We start from the raw sequence: 23,729 nt of genomic DNA, 5'->3' as shown, positions 1-23,729 counted from the left end.
ACTGCTCCATTTATCACATCAGCCAAATCTACAGAATCCATTTCTGCTTGTGCAGGCTTGACCCCCCACTGCTGTTTCTCCTTTTCTTTATCTTTAACAGCCGAAAATAACTCAGGTATTTTTTTTCCACCAAGGTTTTGAATCCCTTTGGCTCTGGTCGCGGCTGCTACTGAGTCCGCTACCTTCCATGTAGGCCCGGTGTTATTATCACATTGCAAAGTCTTTCTCACCTGCCCTGCACCCAGCTATCCTGCAACCAGCGCATTGTCAACGCCCTCCGCAGACTCACCTTCCAACCAGCGGTTCTTACTACGGCTCCCTTTCGGCGGCATCTCCTTTCGATGCTTGGCGTTTGCGGGAGAATTAGGCAATACAAAGCAGGTGAGGCGATCCCCGGTGAGCGACGCCCACCAAACACGGCTCCACCGTTGACGCCATGTAGCCGGGACCAAGAACAGCCGCAGCATTGAGTCGCAAACAGACAGGCAGCAGGCTAATTCCAGGCTAATTCCAGACGTTCCACAGCTGCGGTGAATTAAAACACAGCGTGTAGTATCCAGCAACAGACGACGACGGTAGGTAACAAAAAGTGGCTTCAATTCAGTTCAGTTCATGCACTTACAGAATAATCAGAATCCAGCACAGGGGTAAATGATTTTTGCCGAAAACCCGTGACCGGATATCACGGGCAGATTTTCTTCCATAAGCTGAGCCCAGTAAAGCTCATCACCTCTCCTTTTCTCAAGCTCCCCAACAGGGTCCGGCAGGAGCGGCTCGCTCACGCGTCCATCGCGGACGCCATCTTGGCCTTTGTGCTAATCAATGAGCTATATATTTCTACAAATGGACCACAAAGATTAAAGTTGTCCTGAGCACACATATAATACCACACTCATTGAGAGTAATGTTTCCTGTCTCAGTCCCTGACAATGCAGCCTGGTGTTCGTTCCATTATAACTACTATTTTGCAGGTTCCCAGTTTAAGCTAATATTTTTAAGGAATACCTGAAACAAGTCAAATAAAAAAAAAACATTGCTTGAATATCCCAAGACCAGAAACACCAAGAAGATTTGAGGTGCAGGGGTCTCAAAAGGTTTTCTAGATTACGGCACAACATTTTTACTATAACTTGCAGGTGAAAGAGCATGGATGTTATCTTTTGTCTACCTCTATGAATTAACCCTGGAAAAATAATTTGTGATATTTATTTTCGAACATGACAAATTTGTGTTAAGTTACCTCGTTTAAGAAACACACACAAAACTTGATTTCAGTACTGCATCATAAAAGCATGCAGAATGTTAGATGTAGGATTACAATGACATTTAACCGTTAACAAACTAAAAGTTTAACAAGTATATTAAGCTGTTTCTCTCTATGTGTAAACAAATGTGATAAATGAATGATAGCATAGAAAACTCTATGAATGAATAAAAACTGTAATGTGTTATGAACATGATCATTAAACTTAGAATGTGATAATGAACACAGATAATGAAGAAGAAATAGCTGTTATAATGATTTGCGTTATAAAAAGTATATTCTAAATGTGCCTTTGAATCTTGGATGAAAAAGAAAACTGCTGAATAGAATGTGAAATGAAAATAGAGAGTTAATTTTCTTAGGAGTACTTTATACTTACATGCCGTTTATGAGAATCATTAATTTGCCTAAATGAAAGAACTAATGTATGGTTTCTAATAATGTGAAAATCATATTTTAACATAAAGTCATTGTGCACAGGCTGTGTTTCATGAAGGGCCAAAACTTATCAACTGAATAGTCTGAAGCCTATGGGAACCTTTCGTAAAGTTTCTACTTGTGTTCTAACAATCAATGATCCCTTTCACGCTTGTAGCTCACTCTACTGGACTTGCAACCCAATTTTTACTTACTAGTGCACATGCTTGGGAAAGAACTGGCAAACGATGAGAGCATGGACTCGCCTATTTCCTAGATGACATAACCAACCGTACGACTAAGGACAGTGATCTTAAAGAAATGCAAACTAATGGATTACTTAATTCATCCGGATTTGTACACTTTTTGCTCACTAAATCATCTCATCCCACTGAAACTGACCAATGGGACAGAGTAGTCCGATCAAATTGGTGATGTGAAGTGATGTAAACCAGAAATCTATGGAGTATAATTGCCTAAAGTGTGGATAGGGGCTGTTCCTATCTTGACCACTTTCTCAACCCACCTTGCTGTACAGAGACTGATGATTTGGACTTCCGGAAACTAACTCGAATTGAGACGAATTACTGCGTTTGCTGACGGCTAGTATGCTTGCATAGTGCTGTCTTTCCGGCTGGACGGTTTCCAAAAACAGCTGTGGCAATGACACTGCAGTGTGAACAAGGCAGGAAAATCCTGTCTATGAACTAGTAATTTGGCGATTACTAAACTTTCATCTATAGGGTTTGTGTGAGGGTTATTTGCTTTAAAGGATTCAGTTCAGTTCAGTTCATAAGCTTTTATTCGATTTGTCAAACAAATCATACAAGCAGCAAATTAAAAGATAACAAACATTTCCTAAAAAGTCAATAAGATCAAGATGCTCGATAAAAGCTAGATTCATTTAAAACATACAACTATATATACAAATATACAAAGATACAGACAGGAGTCCAAAATTGAGACATGGCTCAATCAGGTATATCATATAACTATGGACATCCTGGCAGCTGTACATTTTAACGGTAATACAAAACTATTTGTCACTCGATGAAAACTGAATTCATTTAGGAATCATGCAGCTGTATGGACAAATATACAAATATACAAATATACAGACAGGGATCCAAAATAAGATCATGGCTCAATTAGATGTATCAGATAATTATGGCCTTCCTGGCAGCTGTGCATTTTAGTATATATGAAGCTACGAAAAAGCAAATGTCCAGATCCTTCAAAGAATGTAGTAGCTGTAGAGCAGTCTTCGTGGAGCGAACATTATTTTTTAAAAAGATGGGCTTTAAATATGTTACCCTAAGGGAATGATAAAATTTACAAAACAGTAAAAAGTGACAACTACTCTGACGTGAGATGTTATCACAGGGGCATTCAGTAACGGATCTGACTTTCATGACGGGAAATGCAACAAGATGGTGTACGATACCCAACCTTAAGCTTGTTAAGACAAACCGGTGAGAATTGCGGGTAACACCAGAGAGGTAAGGTTGGAAACCCAAAGTTAGGTTGCAATCCCGATAAAGCGTCACAGATTGTGTCGTTCCCGACACCCTTTCACGGTACTCCTTTTTATAGTTTAGAAACCTTTGTTTTATAACATTTTTGGGGATAGAAACAACAGATTTAGGGTCAAGAAATATGTCGAGCTGAAAAAGAAGGTGAAACCAGCATTGTATATATTTAAGCCATGTAATACGCGAGGAATGGTCCAACCTAAGACAGTCGAGGATGATCTCCTGAGTAAATAAAATTTCAGTCTTGGCCCAGATCGAACGCCATAACATCAGAGGGCTTTTAAAGGATTCATTTCTGATGATATAATATCTCTAGGTTGAGGAAGATCATATTCTCGCCAAGCTTTGATTCCCACAGATTTGTTAATGCTTAAATCCTTATAAGTCATAAATTAATATGGTATGAAAATGTCATCAAATGTGATAAAGATACCCACTGATGTAACTATTCTGCTTATTCTGTTCCATTCATTTGTTGGGGTCAATTTATCGGTTTCTAATTTGACTCATCTAAAGATAGATTTGCTTCAGCAAGTCCATTTGATAATGAATACATGCTCACTCTTATCTTATTCTAGGTCCTCATACGATAATAGTTCATCCTCCTGATATTCTAGTCCCTTTTCGCACAGAACAAGATCCATCGGAGGACCTAGTGAGGTAGATGTAATAGCTGAGGTTATTCTGGGGAAAAATATTTTGAAGTAGAGTTTTATTGGTCAAAGGGATTTGGAGCACCCTGCTGACACGTCACAGCTGAAATACCTCATGCATCATGGTCGATGTGGTTCAGTGTTACTCGCTTCACACACAGTTCTCACAGTTTGTTGGCCAGTGCCAGTACCAGTATTCTTTTCAAGTGTATCCCCAGACACGTGTTTCTAGATTCCTCTTTCATCAGTGGGGAAAATGCTCATAGGTCGCTGGATGTGCTGCCGCAGTTTCCTCAGGGTTAGTGCCACTCTCAGCACGCAGGTGCTCACAGAGCTCGTCAGCTCACGGCCCACGGGAGCCATCTTAAACAGTTAAAGGGATTTGGAGCACCCTGCTGACACGTCACAGCTGAATTACCTCATGCATCATGGTCGATGTGGTTCAGTGTTACTCGCTTCACACACAGTTCTCACAGTTTGTTGGCCAGTGCCAGTACCAGTATTCTTTTCAAGTGTATCCCCAGACACGTGTTTCTAGATTCCTCTTTCATCAGTGGGGAAAATGCTCATAGGTCGCTGGATGTGCTGCCGCAGTTTCCTCAGGGTTAGTGCCACTCTCAGCACGCAGGTGCTCACAGAGCTCGTCAGCTCACGGCCCACGGGAGCCATCTTAAACAGTTAAAGGGATTTGGAGCACCCTGCTGACACGTCACAGCTGAATTACCTCATGCATCATGGTCGATGTGGTTCAGTGTTACTCGCTTCACACACAGTTCTCACAGTTTGTTGGCCAGTGCCAGTACCAGTATTCTTTTCAAGTGTATCCCCAGACACGTGTTTCTAGATTCCTCTTTCATCAGTGGGGAAAATGTTCATAGGTCACTGGGCGTGCTGCCGCAGTTTCCTCAGGGTTAGTGCCACTCTCAGCACGCAGGTGCTCACAAAGCTCATCAGCTCACGGCCCACGGGAGCCATCTAAAACAGTCAAAGGGATTTGGAGCACCCTGCTGACACGTCACAGCTGAAATACCTCATGCATCATGGTCGATGTGGTTCAGTGTTATTCGCTTCACACACAGTTCTCACAGTTTGTTGGCCAGTGCCAGTACCAGTATTCTTTTCAAGTGTATCCCCAGACACGTGTTTCTAGATTCCTCTTTCATCAGTGGGGAAAATGTTCATAGGTCGCTGGATGTGCTGCCGCAGTTTCCTCAGGGTTAGTGCCACTCTCAGCACGCAGGTGCTCACAGAGCTCGTCAGCTCACGGCCCACGGGAGCCATCTTAAACAGTCAAAGGGATTTGGAGCACCCTGCTGACACGTCACAGCTGAATTACCTCATTCATCATGGTCGATGTGGTTCAGTGTTACTCGCTTCACACACAGTTCTCACAGTTTGTTGGCCAGTGCCAGTACCAGTATTCTTTTCAAGTGTATCCCCAGACACGTGTTTCAAGATTCCTCTTTCATCAGTGGGGAAAATGTTCATAGGTTGCTGGACGTGCTGCCGCAGTTTCCTCAGGGTTAGTGTCACTTTCAGCACGCAGGTGCTCACAGAGCTCGTCAGCTCACGGCCCACGGGAGCCATCTTAAACAGTCAAAGGGATTTGGAGCACCCTGCTGACACGTCACAGCTGAATTACCTCATGCATCATGGTCGACGTGGTTCAGTGTTACTCGCTTCACACACAGCTCTCACAGTTTGTTGGCCAGTGCCAGTACCAGTATTCTTTTCAAGTGTATCCCCAGACACGTGTTTCTAGATTCCTCTTTCATCAGTGGGGAAAATATTCTTAGGTCGCTGGACGTGCTGCCGCAGTTTCCTCAGGGTTAGTGCCACTCTCAGCACGCAGGTGCTCACAGAGCTCGTCAGCTCACGGCCCACGGGAGCCATCTTAAACAGTCAAAGGGATTTGGAGCACCCTGCTGACACGTCACAGCTGAATTACCTCATGCATCATGGTCGATGTGGTTCAGTGTTACTCGCTTCACACACAGTTCTCACAGTTTGTTGGCCAGTGCCAGTACCAGTATTCTTTTCAAGTGTATCCCGAGACACGTGTTTCAAGATTCCTCTTTCATCAGTGGGGAAAATGTTCATAGGTCGCTGGACGTGCTGCCGCAGTTTCCTCAGAGTTAGTGCCACTCTCAGCACGCAGGTGCTCACAGAGTTCGTCAGCTCACGGCCCACAGGAGCCATCTTAAACAGTCAAAGGGATTTGGAGCACCCTGCTGACACGTCACAGCTGAATTACCTCATGCATCATGGTCGATGTGGTTCAGTGTTACTCGCTTCACACACAGTTCTCACAGTTTGTTGGCCAGTGCCAGTACCAGTATTCTTTTCAAGTGTAGAAACCACAGCAATGGAGCGCACACCGCTAGCCCCTCCTCCGGATCGCTCCTCGGGACTCTGGTACTTGTAGTTCAATAGTGGATCACCCAGGTGGGTGCAAGTCGGTACTTGTTGGACTGATGAATCTCTAGACCCGATACATGTCCTGGGTTTTTGGGTATCGCCCGAGACATGGCTCGGGTTTCGGGATAACTTCCCTCATCAGTAGAGAAATGGTTAGGGGTGGAGGAGACGGCCGCCAAACAACCGTCAATGGCCTCGATGCCCGAACCGGCACGCAGGGCAGCATCCAGGAGCCCGTCGGCTCAAAGCTCAAGGGAGCCAATTAATAGAAACCACAGCAATGGAGCGCACACCGCTAGCCCCTCCTCCGGATCGCCCCTCGGGACTCTGGTACTTGTAGTTCAATAGTGGATCGCCCAGGTGGGTGCAAGTCGGTACTTGTTGGACTGATGAATCTCTAGACCCGATACATGTCCCGGGTTTTTGGGTATCGCCCGAGACATGGCTCGGGTTTCGGGATAACTTCCCTCATCAGTAGAGAAATGGTTAGGGGTGGAGGAGAAGGCCGCCAAACAACCGTCAATGGCCTCGATGCCCGAACCGGCACGCAGGGCAGAATCCAGGAGCCCGTCGGCTCAAAGCTCAAGGGAGCCAATTAATAGAAACCACAGCAATGGAGCGCACACCGCTAGCCCCTCCTCCGGATCGCCCCTCGGGACTCTGGTACTTGTAGTTCAATAGTGGATCACCCAGGTGGGTGCAAGTCGGTACTTGTTGGACTGGTGAATCTCTAGACCCGATACATGTCCCGGGTTTTTGGTTATCACCCGAGACATGGCTCGGGTTTCGGGATAACTTCCCTCATCAGTAGAGAAATGGTTAGGGGTGGAGGAGAAGGCCGCCAAACAACCGTCAATGGCCTCGATGCCCGAACCGGCACGCAGGGCAGCATCCAGGAGCCCGTCGGCTCAAAGCTCAAGGGAGCCAATTAATAGAAACCACAGCAATGGAGCGCACACCGCTAGCCCCTCCTCCGGATCGCCCCTCGGGACTCTGGTACTTGTAGTTTAATAGTGGATCACCCAGGTCCCGAGGGGCGATCCGGAGGAAGGGCTAGCGGTGTGCGCTCCATTGCTGTGGTTTCTTTCAATTGGCTCCCTTGAGCTTTGAGCCGACGGGCTCCTGGATGCTGCCCTGCGTGCCGGTTCGGGCATCGAGGCCATTGACGGTTGTTTGGCGGCCTTCTCCTCCACCCCTAACCATTTCTCTACTGATGAGGGAAGTTATCCCGAAACCCGAGCCATGTCTCGGGCGATACCCAAAAACCCGGGACATGTATCGGGTCTAGAGATTCATCAGTCCAACAAGTACTGACTTGCACCCACCTGGGTGATCCACTATTGAACTACAATTACCAGAATCCCGAGGGGCGATCCGGAGGAAGGGCTAGCGGTGTGCGCTCCATTGCTGTGGTTTCTTTCAATTGGCTCCCTTGAGCTTTGAGCCGACGGGCTCCTGGATGCTGCCCTGCGTGCCGGTTCGGGCATCGAGGCCATTGACGGTTGTTTGGCGGCCTTCTCCTCCACCCCTCACCATTTCTCTACTGATGAGGGAAGTTATCCCGAAACCCGAGCCATGTCTCGGGCGATACCCAAAAACCCGGGACATGTATCGGGTCTAGAGATTCATCAGTCCAACAAGTACCGACTTGCACCCACCTGGGTGATCCACTATTGAACTACAATTACCAGAATCCCGAGGGGCGATCCGGAGGAAGGGCTAGCGGTGTGCGCTCCATTGCTGTGGTTTCTTTCAATTGGCTCCCTTGAGCTTTGAGCCGACGGGCTCCTGGATGCTGCCCTGCGTGCCGGTTCGGGCATCGAGGCCATTGACGGTTGTTTGGCGGCCTTCTCCTCCACCCCTAACCATTTCTCTACTGATGAGGGAAGTTATCCCGAAACCCGAGCCATGTCTCGCGCGATACCCAAAAACCCGGGACATGTATCGGGTCTAGAGATTCATCAGTCCAACAAGTACCGACTTGCACCCACCTGGGTGATCCACTATTGAACTACAATTACCAGAATCCCGAGGGGCGATCCGGAGGAAGGGCTAGCGGTGTGCGCTCCATTGCTGTGGTTTCTTTCAATTGGCTCCCTTGAGCTTTGAGCCGACGGGCTCCTGGATGCTGCCCTGCGTGCCGGTTCGGGCATCGAGGCCATTGACGGTTGTTTGGCGGCCTTCTCCTCCACCCCTAACCATTTCTCTACTGATGAGGGAAGTTATCCCGAAACCCGAGCCATGTCTCGGGCGATACCCAAAAACCCGGGACATGTATCGGGTCTAGAGATTCATCAGTCCAACAAGTACCGACTTGCACCCACCTGGGTGATCCACTATTGAACTACAATTACCAGAATCCCGAGGGGCGATCCGGAGGAAGGGCTAGCGGTGTGCGCTCCATTGCTGTGGTTTCTTTCTTTTCAAGTGTATCCCCAGACACGTGTTTCTAGATTCCTCTTTCATCAGTGGGGAAAATGTTCATAAATCTTAAGATAGATTTGCTTCAGCAAGTCCATTTGATAATGAATACATGCTCACTCTTATCTTATTCTAGGTCCTCATACGATAATAGTTCATCCTCTAAATATTCTAGTCCCTTTCAGCACAGAACAAGATCCATCGGAGGACCTAGGGCCAGATGTAGGTAGGGTTTTACCGGTCGGTAACGGCCGAATTCGGCCGTTACCGACCGGTAAAAGGAATTTGAGATGTAGGGGGCAGAATCGGTAAATTTACCGTTCTGTAAATTTACCGATCTGTAATTTTACAGAATCTGTAAATATACCGGTCGGTAAATTTACAGAACGGTATATTTACAGATTCTGTAAAATCGATATGTAGGTGGGACTCTGATGAGTCCCACAAGGCCTAAGAAATCGGTATTTTACCATCAAATTCAATTTGATGGTGAAATACCGATTCAGGTGAGCATGCAAATGTGTGCATGCACACCTGTGCCATATGACAGGCAGACCTGCCCTTAGGGCAGGTATGCCTGCCATATGGCCCCCGAACCTTTTTTGGGGGTGCTAGAGGGTGTCAAAGTGACACCCCCTGCACCCTTGCCAAAAATCTGTATTTACCGATCGGTAAATACCGACCTGTAATGCCCCATTCATTCCTATGGGCTTCAAAGCCCATAGGAATGAATGGAGCATTACCAGTCGGTATTTACCGAATCGGTAAATACCGACTTTTAAAGAATCGGTAAATCCACATCTGGATTTACCTACATCTCGGTACATCTATTTTACCGACTCCTAAATACCGAATCGGTAAAATTCGGTATTTAATGGTCGGTAAAATAGATTTACCTACATCTGGCCCCTAGTGAGGTAGATGTAATAGCTGAGGTTATTCCGAGGTAAAATATTTTGTAGTAGAGTTTTATTGATGCCCAGCACGGTTGCGCTACAACACTGGGCATGTTGAAAAGAACACATTTTCATTCTGAAGTTTTACCACTTGATTAAATGAAGTGTGATGGAGGTGTGTAACCCACTCCATAGTTATTCCAAAGCAGACTGAAAAGTCAGAAAGGTGATCATAGCCAGGGCTTGACCGATTGGCCATCTGCCAATCAATTTCGTCCCCACTAAAAGCTGTAAAGTTGGTGCACATACATTACAGATTACGAGACAAGGCCTGTAGTGCAGCCCATGACAAATGAAAAATCTAGCGTATTAAGAAGCAGAGCACGGTATCTAAGTGGTTACCTTGAGGTCCCATGTAAATATGAGCAACGTATATTAATAGTGGGATTAATTTACACCGACAAACTGTTTCAAAGGTGTAATAGTTGGGGTCCAAAATACCTTCTTGCATCATGTTTCACAGCCTACATAATGCACAGCACTCCATAACTCCCTATCTACGTTCCAGCTAGATAAATAGCAATGCATACATTCATAATAGCCACATGGGGCGAACACACACTCAAGAGTCATGGCATTTCCGCTAGTGTCTGCAAGAGCCAACACCTTTCCGAAGCCAGTGACCGCCTCATACTTACAAATCTGAACACACACTTTTCGTCCTGCTGACAAAACTACTGAGGCAGAAGCATATTTTTCAGGGTGTAGGCCCAACACTGTGGATCCGCTTTACGCGCTATCAATTCCAACCTTTCTTGCACTCTAGTCTCTGGAAATAGTCTCTTTCAACATTGTCTGCCTTCCATTTCCAGCCCCTCACAGATATGAAAGCTGAACACACGACGAATGAACTTTTGTGGAGGAAGCCAAAAAGCCCTTAAGATGATCAAGGGACCTGGTTTTGCAGAAAAGCCTACAAGAAGTCTGAGTCCATTTCAAGCAATGCATACACTTTTTTTATCCAAGGAATGTGTAGTATTTTTTTATATACCTAGTCACATCACAAAGCATTCCTCGTAGCAAATTGAAAAATTAATTCCTATTAAAAGTGCGTAGCCCTGTGCATGGGCGTCCGCAGGGGGGGGGGCAAGGAGGGGCGCTTGCCCCCCCCTGGAGCACCTCTCCTTGCCCCCTGCCAGGGCTGGCTCCAGGTCGTGCGATGCTGGCTTCCTGGGGGCGCCGTGTTTACAAATTGATTATGATTTTAAAGCACCTACTGAGCGTTCCTTTCCTCCTACAATTGCGGGGCCTCACAAAAATGTCAAGATAACTCCTGTGATTAATGTTCTTCCTGGCCAGAGATCAGAGTTTTGTGTAGTTGAGGTTTAATTTCGACTTATGTTAAGGTAGCTCAGAGGGTTATTATGCCTACTGCAAAGAAGAATAGATCAGCAGGTTACTGCTTTTAAAAGAGCCATCCTTTTGTTACTTGCAATTTATGATGTAAAGTCCTAATATAGAATAGTGAGGTATTAACTTTCATCATAGAAGTGCATACACTCTGCTAAGTACAGAACATTGATTAATGTTGCAAAAATGTTTAATTTGGGTAGAAATTGATTCTTATTATTAATGAAAGCTCCCAACTATGCTGCTTCTTTTTCGACTCTGAGTTTGTGCTTCTCCACACCAAGCACTCCTAAACTATACTGCCTACCAGTATGGATGACATATGACTCCTACACTTTTAGTCCTGTGGCTTATGTAACATTTCCTACACACTGATTTACACATGTATGATTGATTGTCTGTGTAATGTGTTTGTGATGCAAAGTGCTCTGACATACTTTAATGGTATGAGTAGCGCTATATAACAAATTCAATGCATCTGAGAGAGAGTGGTTATGTAGACTTGGTCACTGTTAAAGGGTGCTAGTGAGAGAATCCGTGGTGGAGGTGGTCATTGGGGGCGCCAACTAACATTGTCACACTGGGTGCCACTAGCGCTAAAGCCGGCCCTGCCCTCTGGGGACACCCATGCCACTATGCATTACACATGGTGCTCCAGCCACGGTTCCTCTCCAGCTCGCACTCTGTTCTATTCTGATGCTCCTCTGCTTTCAGGGCTCAGTAGGAAAAGACGCGGGCTTCATTTTCCTGCACCGTCCCTTTGGCACTCTCTTCTAGGTGAACTCCTGTGCATCTCATCGCACTGTCACATCTAGACAACACCTGGAGACTCTGCTCTTTTCTAGATCCTTCTAAGTACCCTCTGCCCCCCTCCCCCTCCATCTTATAATTTAGTCAGAAGCGCCAGGAGACCTCGGACTTTATTGCGTGCTCTGACACAATAACAAGATTGAGGCAAAGTCTTTTCAAATAATTATTGGATTATAGTGATGGACTGCCTAGAACAGTGGCTGTTAAGTAAATTACTAAGCAGAAAGAAAAGTCACATTTGAATAAAAGAGTATGTTTTAAGGGAGACACCGCTCTGACATAAAATGGTGGACATCAATGGATGATTTTTGATTTAATAACTTGCATTTATCAAGAAAGATAACACAAACAGAAAACGAATGTAAATGAAGTCTTAGACATAAGTCAGTACAGAGGGGGATATCCAGATGGGCTAGGAAGCGTGGATGCTAAGAGTAGAGGGGCTGAGTCCATGTGTAGTCACCACTGTAGTCCAGAGCAGGGAGGAGGCACAACGAGCAGGCATATGTAAGATTTATCCATGAGTAGAAATGATCATATAGCCCTTCCGAGTCTTACTTATTGAGGGTTAGAGCAACTTCAGAGAAGTGAGACCTGTGTCCTAACTCCTCCAGTGAAGACAGCGGGTCCAAAGGAGAAAGAACCAGGCCAGACAGAGTAGGTCCAGGTAGTGTGCACGGAGGCAGGCTCGGTGGGTCCGGAAGAGGGACAAGGAAGGCAGAACAGCTCCAGAGAAGGGCGAGCAGAACCGGAACAGGGCGAACCGATCCGGACCAGCAGATCCACCCTGAACAGGGAGGCGGCACGATACACAATCAGAATGTAGTGTTCAGCTTTGGGGTTCCGGGGGGTAACTTTAAGGATCAAGGTGGGTGTGGGTTTTAAGGTGCCAGGGAGTAATTTTAAGGTTCACGGTGGGTTAGGGATTGGGGTGCCAGGGGGATAATTTTAGGGTTCAGGGTGGGTATGGGTTTTAGGGTACCAGGGGGTAATTTTAGGGTTCAGTGCGGGTACGGGTTTTGGGGTGCAAGGGAGAAATTTTAGGGTTCAGGGCGCGTATTGGATTTGGGGTGCCAGGGGGGTAATTTTAGGGTTCAGGGTGGGTATGGGTTTTGGGGTGCCAGGGGGACAATTTTAGGGGTCAGGTTGGGTATGGGTTATGGGTGCCAGGGGGGTAATTTAGAGTTCAGGGCGGGTATGAGTTTTGGGGGGCAGGGGTAATTTTAGGGTTCAGGGTGGGTATGGGTTTTGGGGTGCTAGAGGGTAATTTTAGGGTTCAGGGGCCAGATGTAGGTAAATCTCATTTACCGATTCATAAATACCAAATTTTACCGATTCGGTATTTATGAATCTGTAAATGAGATGTAGGTAAAAATTCGGTATTTTTTACCGAATCGGTAAGATTCGGTATTTACCGATTCTGTAAATACCGAATCGGTATTTGCTATTGAATCCTATGGGCCTTGAAGCCCATAGGATTCAATAGCAAATACCGATTCGGTATTTACAGAATCGGTAAAAATACCGAATTGCTAAGGGGGACAGGGTGTCACTTTGACACCCTGTTGCACCCCTGTAACTGGCGTTTGCGCCATGTGGCACACATACATGCCCTCAGGGCATGTCTGTGTGCCACATGGCACAGGTGTACATGCACAGATGTGCATGTAAAAAAGAATTCGTAATTTACCATGTAATTGTATTGCATGGTAAATACCGAATTCTAAAGGCCCTGTAGCACTGTTAGAAGTGCTACCTACATCCCAAAATACATTTTCGGTATTTTTACCGAATGGTAAATTTACCGAATCGGTAAAATTTACAGAATCGGTAAATTTACCGATTCTGTAAATTTACCGATTCTGTAATTTTACTGATTCAGTAAAATTACCGATTCGGTAAAATTACCGAAAATGTACGTTTTTAAGGCCCCTACATCTCCATAGCCCTTTACCGGTCGGAAACGGCCGAAAATCGGTATTTTCGGCTGTTTCCGACCGGTAAAGGGCTACCTACATCTGGCCCCAGGTTGGGTATGGGTTTTGGGGTGCCAAGGGCGTAATTTTAGGGTTCAGGGAGGGTATGAGTTTTTGGGGGGGTGGGATAATTTTAGGGTTCAGGATGGATATGGGTTTTGGGGTGCTAGTGGGTAATTTTAGGGACCAGGGCAGGTATGGATTTTGGGGTGCCACAAAAGAAAGAGATGGCTGTGGCACAACAACCCTATGGTGTATGAGATCATATGCGGCCTGCTTCCTGCCTCCCATGGCTCCTCCTGCGCCTCAGTGTTTCTTGTGCCCCACCTGGCACACATCATGTTGGAGGATGGTGATGACATTAACATTTTGCCTCCCCCTGGAAAAATTTCTGCGGACGCCCATGGCCCTGTGTTGAAGGTGCGCTGATTATTTATTCTGTAGCCCTCTACCATAGGCACATATTCCTGAGAGGGAAACTAATTTCACGTCAACTTGAGAAACAACAAGCTCCCTTAAAAGTTCCCTCAGAAAAGGCAAAAATATTGGAAACGTGACTTCGAAAAGTGTGTATTCACATGATCTTTGAGGCCATTCATGTTCTTAATTCATATTGATGAAAGCAATCTGTGGCATGTTTTCATGCGATTTTTATGATTGGGCTGCAAATATTTCATTTAAATTGCTCCCAATGTGAATGTTTATTTACTGTTAAGAAGTGAAAGCATGATGCTTGGATACATTGATTACTTTTGTGTTTAGGCTACATACAAGAGAACAAGGTTACAGTATTCATTTATTTGAGTAGTTTTGTGAGTTTTTTATTGATACTTTGTTGATGTACTGAGGTGAGAAGAGTGGAGCTAACAGCTGCTGACTTGCAGCGAGTAGATTATTGTAATTGGCTTCATTATAAAACATTGTGCTTGAGTTTACATAACAGGGTAATTTCGGCATTCATTCAGGAATGAAATGAACAGAAAAACAGCTAATTCTATAGTATTTTTAGATTAGATGGTACAAGCAGGTGTAGGGTGTGTTAAAGGTTTAATGTAAGTTTGAAGACCATTGCGGACCTTATGCATGGGTTGAGAATTGATTCACATGCCTGGGTTGAGGGGAATGTTACACTTCATAACCCTCAAAAAAATAATTGTGACGGCAATCATTTCATACTTGACCAACAAATACCACTCATCATCCTGGTATAGTGCAACCTCACTTTGTGAAACTTCAAAAATAAGAAAACTCCCACCCTCCCCTCCAAAGAGTTGTGAAATTCGACAAAATCACAGCAGAAAAAGTAGATAACAGGGACATTATATAATGGAAAAGCGGCTGTGAGATCTAGGCTGTAGGTAGGAGTAGCCATACTAGAGTACAAGCAGGGGTAGATGCACTACAGTATAGGCAGAGTAGCGGTGCCAGGGTATAAACATCCTGAGAGATACTAGGTATAGCATGGGTACTCACAAACTTTCTCTCGGGGGCCAAATTTACAGTGTGGTTTGTGGCTGAGGGCCGCACCGGTGGGGGCGGGGTCAGAGGGGGAGGGGCGGGGCTAAAGCAAACAAAAATTGTGACCATGAGGTTAAACACAGGTCCCTGCAGCAGACACCTTCGTCCACTGAGCCACCAGACCCAGCATACACACAGCTTTCTCTCTCTCTCCTTCTCTCCCTCCTTCTCTCTCTCTCGCTCTCTCTCTCTCTCTCTCTCTCTCGCTCTCTCCCTCCCTCCCTCTCCCTCTGTGCCTCCCTCCCTCTCTCTCCCTCCCTCTCTCTCCCTCTGTGTCTCCCTCCCTCCCTCTGTGTCTCCCTCCCGGTGTGTCTCCCTCCCTGTCTCCCACTCTCCCTCTGTGTCTCCCTCCCTGTCTCCCACTCTCCCTCTGTTTCTCCCTCCCAGTCTCCCACTCCTCCTCTGTGTCTCCCTCCCAGTCTCCCACTCTCCCTCTGTGTCTCCCTCCCAGTCTCCCTCTCCCTCTGTGTCTCCCTCCCAGTCTCCCTCTCCCTCTGTGTCTCCCTCCCTGTCTCCCACTCTCCCTCTCTGTGTCTCCCTCCCTGTCTCCCACTCTCCCTCTGTGTCTCCCTCCCAGTCTCCCTCTCCCTCTGTGTCTCCCTTCCAGTCTCCCACTCCCCTCTGTGTCTCCCTCCCAGTCTCCCACTCTCCATCTGTGTCTCCCTCCCTGTCTCCCACTCTCCCTCTGTGTCTCCCTCCCTGTCTCCCACTCTCCCTCTCTGTGTCTCCCTCCCTGTCTCCCACTCTCCCTCTGTGTCTCCCTCCCAGTCTCCCTCTCCCTCTGTGTCTCCCTCCCAGTCTCCCTCTCCCTCTCTGTGTCTCCCTCCCTGTCTCCCACTCTCCCTCTGTGTCTCCCTCCCTGTCTCCCACTCTCCCTCTCTGTGTCTCCCTCCCTGTCTCCCACTCTCCCTCTCTGTGTCTCCCTCCCTGTCTCCCACTCTCCCTCTGTGTCTCCCTCCCTGTCTCCCACTCTCCCTCTGTGTCTCCCTCCCAGTCTCCCTCTCCCTCTGTGTCTCCCTTCCAGTCTCCCACTCCCCTCTGTGTCTCCCTCCCAGTCTCCCACTCTCCCTCTGTGTCTCCCTCCCTGTCTCCCACTCTCCCTCTGTGTCTCCCTCCCAGTCTCCCACTCTACCTTTGTGTCTCCCTCCCAGTCTCCCTCTCCCTCTGTGTCTCCCTTCCAGTCTCCCACTCTCCCTCTGTGTCTCCCTCCCTGTCTCCCTCTCCCTCTGTGTCTCCCTCCCTGTCTCCCACTCTCCCTCTCTGTGTCTCCCTCCCTGTCTCCCACTCTCCCTCTGTCTCCCTCCCAGTCTCCCACTTCCCCCTGTGCCTCCCTCCCTGTCTCCCTCCCAGTCTCCCACTCTCCCTCTGTGTCTCCCTCCCTCCCACTCTCTGTTTCCCTCCCTCCCTCCCTCTGTGTCTCCCTCCATGTCTTCCTCCCTCCCTCCGTGTCTCCCTCCCTGTCCCCCACTCTCTGTTTCCCTCCCTCCCTCTGTGTCTCCCTCCCTCCCTCTGTGTCTCCCTCCCTCCCACTGTGTCTCCCTCCCTGTCTCCCACTCTCTGCTTCCCTCCCTCCCTCTGTCTCCCTCCTCCCTGTCTCCCTCCCTCCCTCTGTGTCTCCCTCCCTCCCATTGTGTCTCTCTCCCTCCCTCCCACTCTCTGTTTCCCTCCCTCCCTCTGTGTCTCCCTCCTCCCTCCCTGTCTCCCTCCCTCTCTCTGTGTCTCCCTCCCTCTCTCTGTGTCTCCCTCCCTCTCTCTGTGTCTCCCTCCCTCTCTCTGTGTCTCCCTCCCTCCCTCTGTGTCTCCCTCCCTGTCTCCCACTCTGTTTCCCTCCCTCCCTCTGTGTCTCCCTCCCTCTGTGTCTCCCTCCCTCCGTGTCTCCCTCCCTCCCTCCCTCCCTCTGTGTCTCCCTCCCTGTCTCCCACTCTGTTTCCCTCCCTCCCTCTGTGTCTCCCTCCCTGTCTCCCACTCTCTGTTTCCCTCCCTCCCTCTGTGTCTCCCTCCCTCCCTCTGTGTCTCCCTCCCTCTGTGTCTCCCTCCCTCCGTGTCTCCCTCCCTCCCTCCCTCCCTCTGTGTCTCCCTCCCTGTCTCCCACTCTGTTTCCCTCCCTCCCTCTGTGTCTCCCTCCCTGTCTCCCACTCTCTGTTTCCCTCCCTCCCTCTGTGTCTCCTTCCTGTCCTCTCTCTGTTTCTCCCTTCTCCCTCGCTCTGTGTCTCCCTCCTACCCTCTGTGTCTCCCTCCCTCCCTCTCTGTCCTCTCACCTGTGTGTGTGTGTGTGTCAGCCCTCAGCCTGGGCTGAGACAGCTTCCCCGGCCGCGCACACACAGCCGCACCAAGTACTTCATGGGTCTTTAAAAATCCATTTACATGTTAATTAGGCTTTGTTGAATTTCACCTCTTAGGCCTCTGCAGCTCCCCTCTGACAATCACTGGAATCCCCCGGGCCCCCACAGAGCAGAGTCTGAGTCCGTGCTGCTGCGGCGGCTGTATTTGCGAACACTATTTAATTTATTTAATCTTAAACACAGGTGTCTGCAATGTTCACGGGCCGCCCAGGAAGGCTTGCCGCCACCGGCCCGCGGGCCGTACTATGAGTACCCCTGAGGTATTGGCATGGAGAGAGGTCCTAGAGTACAAGCAGAGGCACTAGAATATAGGCAGTAATAAAGCTACTAGTACACAGGCAGGTGCAGAGGTAGTTGTAGTCGTAATAGGGTATAGGAGAGGTGTAGATACTAGACCAAAGGCAGGGATAGAAGCACTAAGCTGGACAAAGTGTATCAGAACTAGGATATAGGTAGGGACAAAAGCGAAGCAGAGATTCTAGGCTGTAGATAGATGTATTAGAGAAAGGCTAACATTAGAGTATAGGTAAGATAGAGAGACTAGAGTGCAAGCGTGGGTAGATATAGTAGGATATAAAAAAGGTAAAGCTCCTAGTGATACTAGGCTATAGGCAAGGGTAGCAGTACTAGGGTATAAGTACATGCACTAGGGTATAAGTAAGGCTAGAGTCAGGAGGTCATAGGCAGGGGTAGAAGTATTAGGGGATTGGTAGGTATATAACTAATATAATGTTCTAGGAGTAGGTGTAGTAGTGTATATGCATAGTATAAATTTACTAGAGTTACAATAGCTGTATTAGTATATAGGTAGTATTAAAAGTACTAGTGCCTAAGCAAGGATAGTGGTCCAACCCTGTAGGTAGAGATATTAAAGAGGAGCTAAAGGAAGAGGTAGTGGGTTACAGGGAGGGTATAGTCACTATGGTAAAACTAGGGGTAGAGGTCTCAGAGTTTAGGTAGATTTGGTGATGCAGTGCGCACAACGAAATTCGTTTTATTTATTTAAATGTTTACTTACCTGTTAAAGTCCGTAATCCATACATTACTACCCCCCACCCTGCCCCTCCCCACGTCACCGCCCTGCAGTTACTCCTATTACCGGCCGTGGCTGGATAAGCAATGAATAATGCCACCTTGCACGTATTTGCAGAAGAAAGAAAATCCATACCTGACCTTTTCACTATTGCTCAGAATCACCAACTCCCTTCATCACCATTGAAACCTGGTGGTTCTCCACATATTATTGTGGTAGGTTTTTCGAGACTACATTGATAAAGGAAAGGGTTTGACCAAGGTCCATGAAATTTTTACTAGGTGGGTACTACCTTCACCTGTGCCTAGAAGAAACTGGAAGCAGAGCATGGCTTCACACTGCTTGTGCCACTGTCTTCTGTAATGACTATGTGCAGCCGACGGCCTTTCCCAATAGATACCCTATGCACTTTGCAGCCTTGGACCATGCTTTCTGCTCAGTTGCCCAGCCACTGCACTTACTGGGCTTAGCATGCAGCCATGCCCAACAGGCAGTTGGTGAAGGGCATACAATTCGGCTCGGTCCTTTGCATTGAATGGCCTCAAATGCCCACCGGTAATGCCCGTTGGTCCTGCCCAGTGATTAGTGGGCACTGAGCATAACAATTGTCACAACATGAGCCCATTATCTCTACTGCTGGCTTTTATCAGACATGACCCTTCAACATGACCAACAGATGCCAGGCATAGGGTATGGACTTTGACCAAGTTCGGTGCCCAGTTCTCTGGCACTGCGGTGGCTGGGAACAGTTTGCAGCTGTGCTCTGTGGGCAGCAATCATTGTGTATGGCCAAGGACCGTGCCCCATGAATGTTAAATGTAGTTCCACAGCTTGATTTCTGTTCTGTCCCTCTGTATTCTCAAGTTCCCAATCCAGCACTTGTCCCAATAAATCATCACAGATTTTTCCCATGTTAGACTCAGTCTGACAGACAGTAGTACAAATATCCTTGGTAAGCCAGATTTAACGGGAAGCTCCATACTGGGAAGTCCGTCAGTGTTGCAGGAGCTCACTCCTGTCACAGAGGCCCTCAAAACTCAGTAGGACGTTCGGAGCATGAAGATGCAGACACCCTACCTTTCAGACATTATCAAATCAGAGTCAGACTTGGCACTGTGGCAGAAATTCGCTGGCCACCGAGGAGAGCAGGAGCTGCAGGAACCCCTTCAGAGAATCAGAGGCCCTTCCAGCCAAGGACGCCCACAGCACAGCTCAGAAAAGATTCTGAGAGACAGCAGCTCAGGAAAAGCTACAAATAGCTGCTATTTGCCACATGCATCATAAGGGAAAGAACAGCTTTGAGGGCAGAGGGCAAGGAGCTTTAATGAAAGACATCCATCATAGGAGAAGCACTCGAGTGCCTCGCCAATATTTCTTAATGCTGCTACTATATGTAATTACACAGCTAATGTTATTCATGTAAGTTATATTTTAGAAATTTTCCACACCCATTTTCCTTATTGCATTTGCCATCTTAATGTGCCCTACGGTCTGCTACAGGCTGTGTTTAATTTGTAAAAGATAATGGGCCAGACGTCCGACCAGTTTTTGCGTTCGCAAACGAGTTTGCGACCCGTTTGCGCACGCAAAAACTTACATGGCCATATGCAAACATTATTTTGCAATTCGCTATTAGGAAGGGGTGCAAAACACTTGCGATTTACCGCCCTCTTTAAGAGGGTGTTAATGGAGTTGTAAATGGGAAGAGGTCCCCAAGGGACCCCTTCCCCTTTGTGACTGGCTCAAAAACTATTTTTAAAGGGCAGGCAGTGGTCCCAGGGAACACTACATGCCATTAAAAAAATGAAACAAAAACGTTCGTTTTTTTTTTTAACAGCATCCCGTTTTTTCTTTAAGGAAAGCGGGATGCATTAAAAAAAATGCTTTATTGACAAGCAGTCCCAGACATGGAGGTCTGCTGAGCCCAGCAGGCCACCATCCCTGGAGTGCCAGCCATTCCCAAAGGGGTCACAAATTGTGAGGTGCTCATTAATATTAATGAGACTTGCATTTTGCGACCCCATTGGGAATCGCAAACAGTGTCTCTGACACTGCTGTACATTCCAAACTGCGACTCACAATTTGCAACTCGCAATTGAGCACAAATTGCGAGTCGCAATTTGGAATGGTCGTACATCTGGTCCTAAGGGACCTACTTACAAGAGGCATGTGCCACTGGAGCCTCACTTTGTTTGATGCTCTGGGGGCAAAGGACTCTCAAATATATCTATGAGGTGATCCAAAGCCACCTTGCGTGGCTTTACATAGTCTCATAGATATGAAGTAAGGCAAGGCAGCGCATAGTGCTGCATTGCCTTACTCTTTGTCAAGGAGGCCATCCATGGGCATCGCAATGGGTGTTTCCATGCAACACCCATGGATTTTGATGCTGCCCCAGATTTTCACAATCACTTAAACCTGGAGCAGCCCAAAACCTTACGCCTCCCAGTGCATGCGTAACAAGGAGCATTTTTCAATTTCTCATTGTTTTTTCCTCTTTCCACGCGTAGAATGATGAAAATGCCTATCTGGATTGGTTTTGTGCAGGAAGGTGCCCCTTCCTGCACAAAATCAATCCCACCAACAACACAGGCACCCGTTGGAGCTAGTCACTAATTTGTGCGCTGGCTGCAAGGATAGCAATGCACTGTTTCTCATAAATAGGGTATACTTCTGCCCTTTCAAATTGCCGTAGAGCAGCGCAGCAAAAACACTTGCGGTGCAGACCTTTGTCAATTTTTCTGTGAATGAGTCCCTAAATTCAGTGACAAAAGGTTTGATCGGAAGCTCGCGGCTAGTGCTATCGAATGTTGGGGGTAGTGAATACCACGGTGGTGTAGTCCTAATTCCACCTCAAACTTCCTTCATCCACCACCACACATTTCCTGTGTTTTTATCACACTGCTTCAGGTTCTTTTTTTTACCACAGTTTTTTTTCTTTGTCACTATTTTTTCGACTTTCTTTTCCTCCTTCCTTTCTTCTTTTGTGTCTTTCTCTCTCTTCTCTGGGTGGAAGTCTGATGAGGAAAAATATGTGACAGTTCCCAAAAACGAGTAACAGTGAGCCGAACCTGCATCCAACAGCTCAAGTTAAGCACGTGCAGTACATTATACTATAGACTGGTCTAAATAGAGAGAGTGAAATGCATTACAGACACTTTAGATACGAATTTGTACCCAGAAGTGGCTTTCAGTGATAAAGTTAATTTTGAATTTTGAACTTTTCATTAAAACTCAAAATAAACGACCAACGAATAGTAGGTGCATGCCATTTAAAATTAAACAGAATTAGTTCACTATTTTAACGGCGTATCCATGTGTTAATAACCACACGTACTGTTGACCTTCTGTTTTATAAAACATGCAGTGCATCAATGCCTCAGTGATGAGTTCTTGTAAACACAGAGTGCCATCTGGCAGTGCCAAGTCCTCAGAATTTTCCAGTTGTCACACACACACACTGCACATTCTGATAGCTTCAGACGAAACGTGGGAGATGTATTTCCTGTTTCTGGATTATTTAATCAGAAGTGTCTGGTAGCTTCCTAAATAACTGGAAACTGTCTCCAGTTGAAGGTATTGAGAATAAAGAAGTATGCAAAACATTGCACCTAATGTGAAACAAACAACCGCTTGGGAAAATAAATGTAACAGAATAAGTGCATGCTTTTCTTGAAAAAATTACTGAAATAATCATGAATTACTATTGGACTTTTAAATCTGGTGGAGGCAAATTTCCTGGCACTGACGGTGAATTCAATGCCAACAAACCTAGCCCTGGTATATCACCTCAAGTCTGCCTGAATATCAAAGTGAGGGTTTTGTCATCTCCTTCTTCACTCATTTGTCTGAAAGATAATTCTCACTCTGCTAAAGCTTCCAACAACAATAGTCTGGTGAACCTTAGCTCTAATACCCACCATTGTGTTATTTCTCCCTTCTCTCAAACGGAGACCACACTTTTCCACCATTCTCTCCAGCCCATCGGTGCACACTGCCCCTCAACCTTAGAACCTTATAGAGGAAGCAAATCTGCCAACTTGCCTGACCCCTCACCCAGTCTCACACTCCAGTACTCCATCCTCTAACCAGCAACATCCAGTCTCCTCCCTCTCTACCTATCTCCTCACCTTTGAGAAATCCACTCTCCCCCTATCATTCCTCTCCTCGAGATATCTCATCTACTAGCTACCCCTAAACCTGCCACCCACAATGCTGACTCGCCCTTCATGGAGGATAACATGTCTGCCCTCAGGCAGGATCCCATCCCCTCCCCAATACTTACCTTCTCACCTATGAGGAATCCACTTTGCCTTCCAAACACCCCTATCCCCAATGGGTCTCATCTACTATCTACTTCTAGACCTACCGCACACAATGCATACCTGCCCTCCATTGAGGATAAGTTGGCTGACCTCAAGCATGATCTCCAACTTGTTAAAGATAGCCTGCAGACCCTCTTACACTTCTCTATGATGAAGGAGTAAAATGTCGTCTTCCGAAAATCCGCTCAGTCCACGTGGGAAAACACGGCCCCTTCTTAATCACCATTCCAGGTCCCGTTGGTCTACTCACCAACTGTCTGATGATGACACTCTCTCCCTACTTCTATCTTACAATGAGTCTCGCAATGTCGCTTCTCCCTCACCATTCAACATCCAAACTATTCCTTCCAACCCATTTAGAGAATCAAGTGTTAACCTGGGAACTGTGAACAAGGATAACCTACTACGTGTCGCCACTTCACACCTAGAAGCGGTAGCAACTCATTTGCACATCAAATCGATGCTTCTGAACTGCAGGTCAGCAGTGAAACATGCAGTGGATATTTTTGACCGCATCCTCACGCAAGAACTGGACCTCCTGATCCTAACTGAAACCTGGCGTAATGACACCTCCTCTCCAATTCTGGAAATCTCAGTCACTCCTGAATATGACATTATGGGCTAGATGTAGGTAATTCTATTTTACCACTTCTTAAATACCGAATTTTACCGATTCGGTATTTAAGAAGTGGTAAAATAGAAGGGGGGGGGTAT

The sequence above is a fragment of the Lissotriton helveticus genome, chromosome 8, assembly GCF_964261635.1.
Source record: "Lissotriton helveticus chromosome 8, aLisHel1.1, whole genome shotgun sequence".
NCBI classification, from domain to species: Eukaryota; Metazoa; Chordata; class Amphibia; order Caudata; family Salamandridae; genus Lissotriton; species Lissotriton helveticus.
Note: the sequence above shows the minus strand (reverse complement) of the source record.